Source organism: Somniosus microcephalus, chromosome 9, assembly GCF_052327205.1.
Source record: "Somniosus microcephalus isolate GS21.2 chromosome 9, FLI_Smic_1.0, whole genome shotgun sequence".
Classification (NCBI taxonomy): Eukaryota; Metazoa; Chordata; class Chondrichthyes; order Squaliformes; family Somniosidae; genus Somniosus; species Somniosus microcephalus.
In genome coordinates, this window is record NC_140995.1 from 220093091 (window position 1) to 220109699 (window position 16609).

Consider the following 16609-nt stretch of genomic DNA (forward strand, 5'->3'; position numbering starts at 1 on the left):
TGTCTGAATGCCATGTTGCTACTTAAGAAAAGAGTATCACTTGATATTGAATAAAAAAACAAGTACTTGAGACTTGGAAAACAAATTTGCTGTGTTCACCTTGCATTTTTCTCTTGTGTAGATAGGAAGAATAGTGTGCCACTTGTCGTTATTCAGTTAAACTACACTAATGAGCTTTCAGTACCTCTGAAGTTCCCCAAATTATCTCTCATAAGGGTACTGATGGTGAAATTTTAATACATTTTCAAAATGTATTTACAAAGGCCCTGTACTCTAGGAATAAAGAGATGGGGTTTAGAAATATGGCGGAGGCAGAAAGTTGGGGGTTAAACGGCCATTTCCAGTACTTAAATTGTGTTCTTATGTAAATTGTTGACCATCACTTCCCAACATGCTGTGTACTAAAACTTAGACTTAGTCGGAGCATCTGTCATTGAGAATGAGTTGGAGGAAGAAGCCGTATCTTGGAAAATAAATTAACCACAAGCAAGACCTTTCTTGAATATGTGTGAGAACTAATTGATCCAATATGCTGATCCATTAAGTGATACATCATGGGGGTTGGGGAACTAAAACTTTAGGGAAAGAACAGAGCAAACCAGCCCAGGAAACTCGAGCACATTGCCAAGCAACAGGTTACAGTGTGGCATCATTGGAGAGACAACAGCAACAACTTGAATTTATCTTGTTTATTAATTCTCGGGAGGTGGGCATCGCTGGCAAAGCAAGCATTTATTGCCCATCCCTAGGTGCCTTTGAGAAGGTGGTAGAAAGCCAGTTTCCTTGATTTGCTGCAGTCCATGTGGTGAAGGTGCTCCCACAGTGCTGTTAGGTAGCGAGTTCCAGGATTTTGACCCAGCGACGATGAAGGACTTGGACATATATCGCCATATGTGTCCAAGTCGGGATAGTGTGTGACTTGGAGGGGAACTTGGAGGTGATTGGGGTTCCCATGCACCTGTTGCTTTTGTCCTTCTAGGTGGTAGAGTTTGTGGGCTTGGGAGGTGATGCTGAAGAAGCCTTGACAAGTTACTATAGATAGTACACCTTGTGGTATAGGGTGTAGATGTTTAGGCAGTAGATGTTTAGGCTAGTGGATGAGGTACATGGACTGCTTCATTATCTGCAAATGGAGCGAAACACTGCAATCATCAGTGAACAACCCCACTTCTTACCATATGATGGAGGGAAGGTCCTTGATGAAGCAGCTCAAGAGAGTTGTGCCTAGAACGTTGCCCTGAGGAACTCCTGCAGTGGTGTCCTGGGGCTGAGATGTTTGGCCTTTATCACCTTTAACATAGTTAAATGTTCCAAGGCACTTCACAGGAGCCAAAGAAAGAGAGGACAGGTGGCCAAAATCTTGGTCAAAGCGATAGGTTTTAAGGAACATCTTAAAGGAGGAGAGAGAGGTGGAGAAGTTTAGGGAGGAAATTCCAGAGCTTAGACCATTGAAGGCATTGCCACCAATGGTGGGGTGAAGGAAATGGGGGTTGCACAAGAGGCCAGAGTTGGAGGAATGCAGAATTCTCAAAGGGTTGTACGGCTGAAGGAGGTTACATAGATAGGGAGGGGCAAGGCCATAGAGGGATTTGAACACAAGGATGGGAATTTTGAAATCGAGGCGTTGGTGGATTCGGAGCCAATGCAGATCAGGGAGTGCTGCAGTGTCGAAGGTGCCGTATTTCGGATGAGTCATTAAGCCCGTCTGCTCTCTCAGGTGGACGTAAAAAATCCCATGACACTATTTCAAAGAAGAGCAGGGGAGTTAGCCCTGATTTCCTGGCCAATATTTATAGATCAATCAACATTATCATATCAGTTTATCTGGTCATAATCACATTGCTGTTTTGTGGGGCCGTGTGCAAATTAGCTGCCGTGTTTCCTATACAACAGTGTCTAAACTTCAAAAGTACTTCATTGGCTGTAAAGCGCTTTGAATCATAGAATCATAGAATGGTTACAGCACAGAAGGAGGCCATTCGACCCATCGAGCCCATGCCGGTTCTCTGCAAGAGCACTTCAGCTAGCCCCACTCCCCCGCCCTTTCCCTGTAGCCCTGCAAATTTTTTTCCTTCAGGTATTTATCCAATTCCCTTTTGAAAGCCACATTTGAGTCTGCCTCCACCACCCTTTCAGGCAGTGCATTCCAGATCCTAACCACTCGCTGCGTAAAAAAGGTTTTTCCTCATGTCGCCTTTGGTTCTTTTGCCAATCACCTGAAATCTGTGTCCTTTGGTTCTCGACCCTTCTGATAATGGGAACAGTTTCTCTCTATCTACACTGTCTAGACCCATCATGATTTTGAACACCTCTATCAAATCTCCTCTCAACCTTCTCTGCTCTAAGGAGAACAACCCCAGCTTCTCTAGTCTATCCACGTAACTGAAGTCCCTCATCCCTGGAATCATTCTCGTAAATCTTATCTGTACCCTCTCTAAGGCCTTCACATCCTTCCTAAAGTGTGGTGCCCAGATTTGAACACAGTTGTCCAGTTGAGGCCGAACCAGTATTTTATAAAGTTTCATCATAACTTCCTTGCTTTTGTACCGATTTTCTGCCAGCCGTCGGGCGGCTTTCCAGGCGGCCGGGGGCCGAAAATCACCAAAAAAGCGGGTCGCGACACCCCCCCCCCATCTGATTCTCCGCCCCGTCCGACTTTCGGACCGCTGTTTCTCCGCAACCCGCTTCAGTCCCGCCCGCCCGTCGGAACACAAATCACCAATTATTACCTTGTTTAAGTAGATTTTGAGGGGCCGTAGCGATTTTGGGGCTTTCCCCACATGAAACACGCCTGCGGGGAACCCCGCTGATGAGACCTGGCATGAAAACAGTTGGCTTGCTTGCTTGGAGCTGCAGGTCAATCGGAGAAGCTGCGATTTAAAGGGCCAGCACTTGTATGTTGAAGGACCTTGTTGTTGCAGGTTTGGGGCTACTTCTTCAAGGCTTAGGCACAGCTGTGGAAGGTTGGAGCCTCACACACTTCTCCAATGCGATCTCCTGGGAAGCCCCTCTCGCCACCCTCACTCAGCGCTTCCTCAGCGGAGGCATCTACCAGAAGCATGGGACGCCTTTTTTTCCTTCCCTTCTTGCCATTAGAGGATCTCCAGCAGCAGAGGCGGCAGCAGCAGAACCAGGAACAGCAGGATGAGCACCAGGAGCACCAGGCTGCTGCTCACTCACCTGAAGCTGCACAGGCCAGAAGGGGCCAGCGCTTGGAAGTGGCTTGAGAGCACCTTGCTGCGCTTTAGGGGGCCATGGGGACCCGTTTCTGCACTGGCAGTCCTACTCAGAAGGACTTCCATGAAGATCTGGTTTCTCTGTTCAATAGATGGCAGCTCCTCAAGAGATATCATTCTCTTATGAGCACTCACCATGTTTTCCGTACCCTGGCGAGTTATCTCCTCCATGGAGGTTGCCAACCTTTCCATGGTGATGCGTTCATGCGCCAATTACTCCACAAAGGCTCTGCTCATGGTCGCAATGGACTCCTCCATTCGCTCCACACTCGCAGCGACCCTGGAGACAAAACCTGCCAGAGACTCCTGCATCTGTGCATGGAGATCCATCACCTCTTCTCTTGCGGATGGACCCAGAGGCAGAGGGTCGACATGCAGCGCAGCTGAGCTGAGCTGGCAGAGTCCTGCGCCCTCTGACGAGAACTCTCCACTGCTGTCCCTGTCTCCAGAATCTGCTGAGGCTCACTTGTGAGCTGTGAAACACCAGGTGACAACACTACTCTATGTCCCGAAGGTCTCCCCGAGGTGTGAGTGTCTGCACTGGTGCTGGGTGCGCTTACTTCTGCTGACGCTGCGCCCTCAGAGGTTGGAGCTTCCTCTGAGGAGTCTGGCTGCACAGCCTCTTCCTCCTCCACAGTGAGGATGGGGGCTCTGGATGGTACTGTGGGGGAGTAAAGGAAGGAGTTAGAGCTGTAATGCCAAGGTTCTTCTGGTGACTCCCAGCGAGTTGGCATTTGCTGACACCTGCATCCATGCAGCATTGGTCTCAGTGGGAGGCCTCTTCCTCCCTGACCTAGGGAAGAGGACCTCCCTGTGGGCCCTAACCCCATCCAATAATGCCTGCAGTGAAGCCTCGTCGAATTTGAAGGCAGCTCGGGGTCTGACACTGGCCACAGCTGCTGCAGGCTCCTCTGCCATCCTGTATGGTTCGTTTGGAAGCCTTCAGAGGATGCAGTGCTTGCTATGGACCTTGAAAGCACCACGAATGATGACATCATACTGTGGGGCTTTCTGACTAGAAATGGACAATTAGCAAGGCTGCCCACATGCTGGGAATTAATTGGCCACTTGAGGGAAAATTGCGTGGAGCTGGCTGACACATTTTTTGTGTGTCAGAACCCCACATTCGGGGGAATCCGACCATTTCCCACACAAGCCACAAAATCGGGCCCTATGCCGCTATTTATGAAGCCCAGGATCCCGTAAGCTTTTTTAACCACTTTCTCAACCTGCCCTGCCACCTTCAATGATTTGTGCACATATACCCCCAGGTCGCTCTGTTCCTGCACCCTCTTTGGGATTGTACCCTTTAGTTTATATTGCCTCTCCTCGTTCTTCCTACCAAGATGTATCACTTCGCACTTTTCTGCGTTAAATTTCATCTGCCATGTGTCAGCCCATTCTACCAGCCTGTCTATGTCCTCTTGAAGTCTATCACTATCCTCCTCACTGTTCACTATACTTCCAAGTTTTGTGTCATCTGCAAATTTTGAAATTGTACACCTGAGTCCAAGTCATTAATATGTATCAAGAAAAGCAGTGATCCTAGTACCGGCCCCTAAACTAACAACTGATATTGAACCTGGGACCCTAGACACTGCTGATATTAATTCATTTCCTTCACATTCATTCAATCTTTCAAGCCACTCCACTTGGGATGTCCAGAGGTCATGAACGGCGCAACAGAAATATAAGCCTTTTTTGTTACAGAGGTGAAAGTAGACGGTCTTTGTGAAGGAGAGGAAATGTGGTTGGAAGCTCAGCTCAGGGTCAAGTCGGGTGCCAAGTTTGCAAATAATCTGGTTCAGCCTGAGACCGTGGCCAGGGAGGGGAATGGAATCTGTGGCTAGGGAACAGAGTTTGTGACGGGGGCCCCAGACAAATGGCTTGTCAGGTTATCTTAGAGTAAGTCACGTTGAGCCAACATTGAAGAAACCAGATACATAAACATCTGCATTGTGACATCATGCGGGAAACATTGGCAAGGTCACTTTTATCGTCTTTTTTCTCACCTGAGTGGTTTACTCAGAACTTCAGAAGACATTAAGGAGACAACCACAGGTGTAGACCAGATTTTGTGGAGATAGCAGGTTCCCTTTGTCCCCGAACAACATAATGCGCCAGTTTGTATGACAAACTGACAGTGATCATGGGCATGACATTACTTAATTTAGTTTCACAACTTGGTGAGATTTAACATCACGACTTCTGAGTTACTAGAGCAGGTCCATACCCACTACACTAGCATCAGTTAATGATGATGGGTGGCTACACATTGGCCTAGAAATTCAGTTGTTAGCGCCAGCCGCTAGCACCTTATGAGGAGGAGAAGTGGGGCGCTAAGCGGTTAGCGCCCGGGCGCGGCGCGATCTGCGCCTCTCGCGAACTTCACTCAAGATTTAGCGGCGGCGCAAAACCGCAGCGCCCGCTCAGCTGCGTGTGCAGATCGTGACATCATTTCATGGTGCAACGCCCTTAGTGCGCCCCGAACCGGAACTTCAGTGGCGCCACCCTTCTTTGTGCCTGGCGCCCCCAGCGACTGGTAGAGGGGAACGGTTCCCAGTCGCTGCGGGGCGCGCGGGGCGCGGGGGGCGCTATTTAAAGCGGACTCCTCCTACATTATAAGTGGCAGCCATTTTGTGCCAATCCTTCTGTGTGAGAGACGGATATTTGGAGAGAGACAAAGGCAGAGAGCTTTCTGCTTTGACTCAACGCTCGCACAGGTACTTCTGGCTTCAGGCCAGAGCTTTGCACTTGGATTTAACTTTCAGTGCCATAGCCTTGAGTCGCCACATATAATGGGGGCTGCAATGGGTGGAAACGTTGGCTTTCTGCATTGCATTCAAAGGGATCAGAGACGCCGTGAGAGAGTGCCAGTCATGCCCAGACGGAGAAGGGCCAACAGGTGTCGGCACAGGAGGCCTTACCCACCCAGGGTATACCGCCAGCAGTTCTCATATCTGAACATGTCTGAGGAGCAGTGTGTTCGGAGGCTGCGATTCAGAAGGGAGGTGGTCACTGAGATCTGCCACCTGCTTCGCAGAGATCTGCAGCCACAGCTGAGGAGCAGGACGTCTCTGTCGGTGGCAGTGAAGGTGACGGTGGCTCTCAACTTCTATGCCACCGGCTCCTTCCAATCCGCTACTGGGGACATTACCAACATCTCCCAGTTTGTGGTACATTGCTGCATCCGCCAGGTGAACAATGCCCTTTTCAAAAGGAGACGTCAGTACATCTCCTTCCCCATGACCCTGGACAAGCAGCAAGAGCGTGCAATGGGATTTGGAAGAATAGCGGGCTTCCCCATGGTCCAGGGCATAGAAATGATGAACCAGCAATGGTCAGGCCTTGCTTCAGGGCTGCAGTGTGCAGGGCATGGTAGCCAAACAAGTCGACCCTCCCCCTTTAAGAGCTGACCGGCGCCAGCGTGTCTGCCTTCATTCAGAAACTTGCCGCACCTGTGCTGCACCCGACCTCAGTGTTAGCACCTCGGCTCGCCGGCTTAGCGCCTTATGATAGTCGTGCATCGCCTGCTTTAGCACAGCAGCAACCTCTTGGGGCGATGCAACTGAATATCGGCGAAGGTGGCGCTAAGTTGCGCCGGGCGCTAAATTTAGCGAACGCCCGGCTGTAGCGCCCCAAACGTGGCTATACTGAATTTCTGGGCCCAAGTGCCTAGTAGATTTCTTACATCAATCATATTCAGTCAGAACATTTAATGATATGATGGCAACAGCGCTACTGTTTTTAAATTAATGGTAGAATCACACAGCACAGGAGGAGGCCATCTCAGTCCATCATGCCTGTGCCGGTTCTTTGAAATTAGTTCCACTCCCCCCGCCTGTAGCCAATGTTCCTTTTAAGCTGCGTGGTCGCGCGGCTCTCTGGGCCTCCCGCACAGCCGGCTCACTGGTTTTTCAACGCGAAAGACCGCGCATGCGCGCTATTCTGAATGGGCCGCTTAAAGGGGCCACGCACCCCCCAAAAAAAAAATGAACGGGAACATTGACCCACAGCCCCGCAAATTCTTTTCCCCTTCAAGTATTTATCCAATTCCCTTTTGAAATGCTACGATTGAGATTAGACCAAATAATTTCAATCACTGTGGAAGTACCTTCGCCACACGGAAAATCCGCATCGGAGCAATGGGAGGCTTTCAGAAGGGAGATTGAGATCATACAATGGCAACATGTTCCCGTAAAGGTCAAGGGTGGTTCCAAAAACCACAGGGAACCTTGGATGTCAGGGGATATACGAGAATGGATTAGGAAAAAAAGGAGGGATTTTGGTAGATACAAAAGGCTAAAGATGGAGGAAGCCCTAGAGGAGTACAAAAAGTGCAGGGGGATACTTAAAAAAGAAATTAGGAGATCAAGGAGGGGCCATGAAATAACACTGGCGAGCAAAATAAAGGAAAATCCGAAGATGTTTTATAAGTATATTAAGGGTAAGAGGATAACTAGGGAAAAAATAGGGCCCATTAGGGACAAAAGTGGCAATCTGTGTGTGGAGCCGGAAGATGTAGGAGGGGTTCTAAATGAATTTTTTGCATCTGTTTTTCACTATGGAGAAGGACGATGTAGACATAGAAATAGGGCGGGGGGACTGTGATATGCTCGAACATATTAACATCGAGAGGGAGGAGGTATTGGCGGTTTTAGCTGGCCTAAAAATGGATAAATCCCCAGGCCCTGATGAAATGTATCCCAGGCTGCTGTGTGAGGCAAAGGAGGAGATTGCGGGGGCTCTAACACATATATTCAGGACCTCTCTGGCCACAGGGGATGTGCCAGAGGACTGGAGAACCGCTAATGTAGTACCATTATTCAAGAAGGGTAGTAGGGAAAAACCGGGGAACTACAGGCCAGTGAGCCTAACATCAGTGGTAGGAAAATTATTGGAAAAAATCCTGAAGGACAAAATTTGTCTCCACTTGGAGAGGCAAGGATTAATCAGGGATAGTCAACATGGCTTTGTCAAGGGAAGATCATGTCTGACTAATTTGATTGAATTTTTTGAGGGGGTGACTAGGTGTGTGGATGAGGGTAACGCAGTGGATGTGGTATACATGGATTTCAGTAAGGCCTTCGATAAAGTCCCGCACAGGAGACTGGTCAAGAAGGTAAGAGCCCATGGAATCCAGGGTGCCTTGGCACATTGGATACAAAACTGGCTTAGTGGCAGAAGGCAGAGGGTGATGGTCGAAGGTTGTTTTTGTGACTGGAAGCCTGTGGCCAGTGGGGTACCACAGGGATCGGTGCTGGGTCCCTTGCTGTTTGTGGTCTACATTAATGACTTGGATATGAATGTAAAGGGTATGATCAGTAAGTTCGCGGATGATACAAAAATTGGTAGGGTGGTAAATAGCGAGGAGGGTAGCCTCAGTCTGCAGGACGATATAGATGGGTTGGTCAGATGGGCGGAACAGTGGCAAATGGAATTTAACCTGGAAAAGTGCGAGGTGGTGCACTTTGGGGGGACTAACAAGGCAAAGGAATACACAATGAATGGAAAGACCCTAGGCAAGACGGAGGGTCAGAGGGATCTGGGTGTGCAAGTACACAGATCCCTGAAGGCGGCGGAACAGGTGGATAAGGTGGTAAAAAAGACATATGGGATACTTGCCTTCATTAGCCGAGGCATTGAATATAAGAGCAAGGAGGTTATGATGGAGCTGTATAAAACACTGGTTAGGCCACAGCTGGAATACTGTGTGCAGTTCTGGTCGCCACACTACAGGAAGGATGTGATCGCGTTAGAGAGGGTGCAGAGGAGGTTCACCAGGATGTTACCAGGGCTGGAGCGCTTCAGCTATGAAGAGAGACTGGGCAGATTGGGTTTGTTTTCCTTGGAGCAGAGGAGGCTGAGGGGGGACATGATTGAGGTGTACAAAATTATGAGGGGCATAGATAGGATGGATGCTGAGGAGCTTTTTCCCTTAGTAGAGGGGTCAATAACTAGGGGGCATAGATTCAAGGTAAAGGGCGGGAGGTTTAGAGGGGATTTGAGAAAGAACTTTTTCACCCAGAGGGTGGTTGGAGTCTGGAACTCACTGCCTGAAAGGGTTGTGGAGGCAGAAACCCTCACAACATTTAAGAAGCATTTGGATGTGCACTTGAAATGCCATAGCATACAAGGCTACGGGCCAAATGCTGGAATATGGGATTAGATTAGACAGGGCTTGATGGCCGGCGCGGACACGATGGGCCGAAGGGCCTCTATCCGTGCTGTATTACTCTATGACTCTATGACACGGACTGCAGCGGTTCAAGAAGGCGGCTCACCACCACCACCTTCTCGAGGGCAACTAGAGATGGGCAATAAATGCCGGCCTTGCCAGCGACGCCCATATCCCATATACGAATAATTTTTTTTAAATCAGTATGAAAAACGGTATGATAGTAGTTTACAATATGCTTAAATCACAAACGATCCGTATTTAAAAATTAAATTGAACCTTGAAGACATTCAATTCCAGTCCAAAATAAAAAAAACAGGTTGATTACATCAGCTAACAGGTTGATGGAGATTCTGTTCTACTTTAAAAAGCTACTGGTAATTTGTTAATTCAGAAATTCCTGAAGGGATGTGAGGGCCGAAGGCTCCCCTCCGGCCCTGGTCGGTGAGGGAAATACATTTTTCACTGGCCATTCTTTGCTCTTGCCTTCCAACTCAACAGTCATTGCAGTGAATTGATCTGCACTATAAAAAAAAATGACACATACCATTTAAATAAATTTTGTGTTGTTTCTGGTCAAGCTTTTAAAAAATAGATTGGGTGAACCCAATTTACGGTACATATTAACCGGTTGCTGGGAAGTGTCAGTTCAGAGTAATGCAAAGGGAATTGTGCATCAGTACAGCTACTTACACAGAGGCTGCGAGAATCAAATATTTCCCCTGGTTTTTCCTTGTTGACTCATTATGAACCTATTCATGAGGGGCCGAACATTCCTGCACTCATGCAACTGAGGACAAGCCGAAGCATGAATAACAATGTATAGCCAGGAGAAAGCGACCGCCGATGATTCATCCATGCTTAACGGGGTTCTAAACATTCTTACACTGGTGAACAAGAGTAAAAGTGGCCTCAAGTAAGAAAAAAGGTAACTTTAACATGTTAAAGGCCTTATTGAAGAGAAGTAATGGTGAACATGTGCAGCAGTCTGTAGCTGTGGAGTCACTTCATTCCGAACAAGCACATGGGTGAGTATTTTACTTGATGAATGAATATTTAGCTTGAGGTCAGATTCAGTGTTAATGAAAGAAGAGAGACTTGCATTTCTCCAGCGACTTTCATGACCTCAGGATGTCCCAAAGCGCTTTACAGCCAACAAAGTACTTTTTGAAGTGTGGTCACTGTTGTAATGTAGGAAACGTGTTAGTCAACTTGCGCACAGCAAGCTCCCACAAACTGCAATGTGAAAAAGACCAAAGGAGAAAAATTCAGTTGTTTGCGCCTCCTGTTAGCGCCTTAAGAGGGCGCTAATGGGACGCAAAGCAACTAGCGCCCGGGCGCGGCGATGTTTGCGCCGCTCGTGAAATTAACTAGACATTTTGCAGCGGCACTGAACACTACCGCCACGATCTCCTGCGCCGGCAGATCGTGACGTCAGTTGAGTTTGCAACGCCCCGTTAGCGCCCCGGACCGGATATTGAGTGGCCCCCCCTGCCTTACCGCCTGCAACGACAGGTTGAGGGGAGCGTTTTGCAGTCAGGAAGGGACTGGGGGAGCGCTGTTTAAAGGCGACCGTTTCCTGCCTTTTTTTGTTGGTGACATTTGTGCACCACGCATTCTGAGAGAGAGAGAGACTTCTGGAGAGATCCAACGCTGTGTGAAGGAGTTTTGGGTACTGAGCAGCACTTTGCAGGTTCACTTTGATATGCACTTCCTTGCTTCACCAGCGCTCTGAGGTAGCGCCTCGCTCCTCGGACTTTGCGCCTTAAGACAGGTGTGAAGCGCCTGATTTAGCGCTCCAATCACCTCCAGGGGCGATAAAAGCCAAGTTTGCCGTCGGAGGCGATAATTAGCGGCAGGCGCTAAACTTTGTGCACGGCCGATAATGGCTCCCCAAACGGGGCGATACTGAATTTTTCCCCCTCAATGTTTTCAAGGGGAGACTGGATAGGCACTTGAGGGAAATAAACTTGCAGGGCTCCGGGGATAGAGCTGGGCAATGGGACTGACTGGATTGCTCTACAGAGAGCCGGCACGGACTCGATGGGCCAAATGGCCTCCTTCTGTGCCGTTATGACTCTAGCGGGGAAAAATTCAGTCGGTTTGTGCCTCCCATTAGTGCCTTAAGAGGGTGCTAATGGGGCGCAAAGCAACTAGCGCCCGTGCGTGGCGATGTTTGCGCCACTCATGAAATTAACTAGACATTTTGCGGCAGCGCTAAACACTACTGTAGTGTATGTGCTTTAAGTCAGAACTACTTTTTACAGCTCCTGTATACTGTAGTACCGGCAGTAACCACACCGGTATATAAGCTGTACGCATGCCTCTGTACTCCAGTCTAGAGATGACCCTCCTCCAGTAAAGACCTGTTGTTTGTTTATGTACAGCATCCGTGTAATTCTTTATCCACTGAACCATGGATCTAACAGTGGCGACGAGTGTTGATGCAAATCTACCTGCAACATTAAACAAAGAAAAAAAATTTAAAAAATAGTCGAGTCCAGGAACACGGGCGTCGACCGCGAGCAACCGCCCAGCAGTCAGGCAGAGATCCAACTTCGCTGGGGAGGCTGTGGAGAGCCGGGCTTGGTTCCCCAGCCACAACGAGCAGTAAGAGACCGACGACAGGTCCAGAGCAGACCCTTCCCGAGCAGCGGCGGCTGGAGCCGACCGACGGCAGAGAGAGAGAGCCGGGCAGTGTCGACGGGGTAAGAAAGAGGGTGAAGAGAGCAGGGCGCAGCCGGGGATTGATCACCGAGCGGCGTCGAGGAAAAATACTGCAAACCGGAGAGAGAGAGGGTAAGAAACAGCCGGGTTCTAGACTGAGCGGCGTCGACAAATATCAAGAGAAGAACGCGCAGAGCACAGCCAGGGATCACGGGCTGATCAGGGTCCGCGGGGCAAAGCAAGGGGAGACGCCATTGAGCTGCGGAGAAGCAGGGAGAGCGCGGGAGGCGCCATTGAGCTGCGGAGAAGCAGGGAGAGCGCGGGAGGCGCCATTGAGCCGCGGAGAAGAAGGAAGAGTGCGGGAGACGCCATTTTGCGAAGCCGCAGCGGAGAAGACGGGCGAGCGCGGGAAGGAAGGAAAGCGCGGGAGACGCCATTTTGTGCCAGCGGAGAAGAAGGGGAAGCGCGGGAGGCGCCATTGGGGATAGTTAACGCACAACCAAGGATGCCGAAGAGTGGCAGTATCTCTATGTTCGACAATGAAGTCGAAGATTGGGCGACATATGTGGAACGTATTGAGGTGTACTGCAGGGCGAATGAAGTGCCAGAGGCTAATAAAGCACTGGTTCTGTTAAATTCCATGGGTGCAAAAACTTATGGGTTACTGCGAAATCTAATAACCCCAGAGAAGCCGGTAAACAAGGATTTTGGAAGCATAGTAGAAATCCTACAGGACCACTTAAGCCCCACACCGCTGCTGATAGCAGAACGATTTAAGTTCCATAAAAGGAACCAACACAAAGACGAAAGCAATGCTGAGTACCTAACGGAACTGCACAGCGGTTACAAAGATGGTCCCTGTTTCTAGGGGCGAATCAATATGAAATAGAATATAAAGGCACGAAACAGCATGGGAACGCTGATGGGCTATCGCGCCTGCCACTGCCTACGGTGGAGGAAGCACCAGCAGTGGACCCTATTGAGATATTTTATTCGTCGATAATTGAACGATTGCCAGTAACAAACGCGGATATAGAGAAGGAGACCCGCAATGATCCGACGCTGTCACGGGTATATGAATTGACGGTGAGGGGATGGCCAACACATGGCGACTCACTGTTGCCAGCATTCTCATCCAGAAGAGAACAGCTGTCAGTATGCCAGGGGACAGTGATGTGTGGATCCAGAGTGGTGATTCCACCCAAGTTAAGGGAGAGAGTGCTAAAGGAGCTACATGAAGGTCATCTGGGGGGAGTGAAAATGAAAAGCCTTGCTAGGGCTTATGTGTGGTGGCCGGGAATCGATCAACAAATCGAAGACCTAACTAAGAGCTGCTTAGAATGCCAGAAGGTCCAAAATGCACCACCACATGCCCCTCTACACCCATGGGAGTGGCCCTCCTCTCCATGGCAACGGGTGCACATTGATTTCGCTGGTCCATTCATGGACTCAATGTTCTTACTAGCAGTGGATGCTCATTCAAAGTGGCCTGAGGTGATAAAGATGTCTTCAACCACTACAGAGAAAACGATTGTAGTCCTACGGACCATATTTGCCAGAAACGGTTTGCCAGAGCAGATCTGCTCTGATAATGGACCACAGTTTGTGTCCGACGAGTTCCAAAAATTCATGAAAAGGAATGGGGTAAGGCATTACACATCCGCCCCGTATCATCCAGCCACCAATGGATTGGCTGAGAGGTTCGTACAAACCTTTAAGAAGGCGATAAAGGCCATGTGCAACGAGGAAATTCCACTACAGCATAAGATGGACAATTTCTTATTAGCCTACCGAAACGCGACACATGCAGTTACCAACCAGACCCCGGCCATGATGTTCTTTAACCGAAGGTTGAGATCTCATCTGGACTTGCTCAGACCAAATGTGCGAAGAAATGTTGAGGACAAACAATTCCAGCACATCAACGAGAAGCCGACAAGGAGCTTCAATGTAGGGCAACCAGTCTTGGCCCGTGACTATCGAACAGAGAAGTGACAACCCGGAACGATATGTACAAGGCAGGGGCCATTAATGTACACAGTGGATGTCGGGGAGAACATTGTGAGACGCCACGTTGATCAGATCTTAGCGTCACAGGAAGGCGTCAACTCCATGTCTCGAGTACCTGGGGATGAACCCGACATACCGGTAGCATCTACTTCAGACCCAGTAGCAGTGGAACCCGATGAACTACCCGATGAAAAGGGGTCAGAATCGCCTCTGCACCAAGAACAAGAACCTCTGGAAAGGCGCTATCCCGAAAGGGTCAGGAAGCCGCCCCAAAGACTGAATCTATAAATGGACATTTTGTTGTTGAATGTACATGTAAAAATGTAATTGTTATTTGAATATTAAGGGGGTATTATTAGTCTAAAAAGGGAGGAATTGTAGTGTATGTGCTTTAAGTCAGAACTACTTTTTACAGCTCCTGTATACTGTAGTACCGGCAGTAACCACACCGGTATATAAGCATGCCTCTGTACTCCAGTCTAGAGATGACCCTCCTCCAGTAAAGACCTGTTGTTTGTTTATGTACAGCATCCGTGTAATTCTTTATCCACTGAACCACGGATCTAACAACTACCACCACGATCTCCTGCGGCGGCAGATCGTGACGTCAGTCGAGTGTGCAATGCCCCGGTGTAGCGCCCCTGACCGGATATTGAGTGGCGCCCCCTGCCTTACCGCCTGCCGCTAGCAACGACAGGTTGAGGGGAGCATTTTGCAGTCAGGAAGGGACTGGGGGAGCGCATTTAAAGGCGACCGCTTCCTGCCTTTTTTATTGGTGACATTTTTGCACCACGCATTCTGAGAGAGAGAGACCTCTGGAGAGATTCAACGCTGTGTGAAGGAGTTTTGGGTACTGAGCAGCACTTTGCAGGTTCATTTTGATTTGCCCTTCCTTGTATCGATTTAAAAGAGTCTGTGGGGGCTGCACTCTGAGCTCTTTCCCTGGGTCTCTCCATTGTTCTTTCCAGCAGATTTGATGTACAGGTCTTTCCAGGCCGAGATTCAAGGCTGCAATGAGCAGGATGTGAATGTAGAGCAAGATCAACCCTCCCCTTTAAGAACTGGCCGGCGCCAGTGTGTCTGTGTTCCATTGCTGACTGACATCACATGAGTTTCGCCAGCGCTCTGAGGTAGTGCCTTGCTCTTCAGCGTTAGCGCCTTAAGAGAGGTGTGTAGCGCCTGATTTAGCGCTCCAATCAACTCCAGGGGCGATAAAAGCCAAGTTCGCAGTTGGAGGCGCATGGCCGATAATCGTGCCCCAAATGGGGTGATACTGAATTTTTCCCCCTATGAGTAGGGGAGGGGAAACCACGGGCAGGAGTGAGCACAAGAGTCAGACTCTGGCCGACGCTCCCAGCAGGGGCCTTCATACACCAGGAACGCAGAATTATAAAAATCCACCATTCCGCCTCTTAAAGGTGAATCTAAAATAAAATAAAACATAAATGGGGGGATGGGTTGTGGCGGGGGCGGGGGGAGGTGGGGCGGGGGTTGGAATTGGTTGGCAGGCACTCTCTTGGTTGACAGGAAGTGAATAGTTAAAGGGGAACCGTTCTTTTTAAAGGTGGAATCCTCTGAAGGCGGAAACTAAACTTTAGATTTCTGCTGTTTCATTTTCACAGCCGCTTTGGGTCTGGTTATTTTTGGAGGCCTTTTGCCTGCGAGTTTTAGCTGCCACATTTTTACGTTGCTACAACTGTAATTTTGAAAATAAACTTCCCCCACGGGGGGATTCCTGTCATTGTTGAAGGATGAGAAAGAGGATGGAAGGAGGAATGGGAGGCAGGTCAACCTGCTTCAGAGATGGATTGTCCGCACCGCTACATACACGTGAAACTGTATCGAATGCTGAGGGGCGCCTAGCCAGGGAGGTTGAAGGGAAAATGGCCATCACACGATCTAGTTCACTAGGGAGACAGTGACAGAGTTGTGTTGTCTCCTCCCAAACTGCACCACAGGGTCAACACTTCTTTTGGCTGTAAAGGTCACCACAGCCCTGATCTTTTATGCCTCTGACTCATTCTGAGCTGCCACATGGAACAGATCAGCAAGATCAGTCAATCCAAAGCACAGAGATGTGTCAGGCAGATGACTGACACATTGTTTGGCAGGGAAACTAATTTCATCGCTTCCTTCGTGGGCAGCTAACAGAAGAATGAGAAGGTTATGGAAATTTATTGGGTTTGCAGGATTCCCCAAAAGCCCTGGGGATTCCCACACGTGGTTGGATCCCATACATGAACCACAAGGGCTTCCACTCCGTCAGCATACAGGTCAGTGGTGCCCTTTGAAACAGAATCATGCTAAGGGAATGCCGGCTTCCCAGGCAGCAGTCACAACACCTTCAGTTCAAGGCATTCCCAGGTGCCAACGTTATTTAACAGCAAAATAAAGTGCAAGGATGGTTCCCAAGAGACCTGGGCTACTCTCTTAAACCCCTGACTCTTGATACCTCTGAGACAGCCATAAGCATCAGTAGAGCGCGGGTACTGCCCATCTAGCCACCACGGTCGCTATC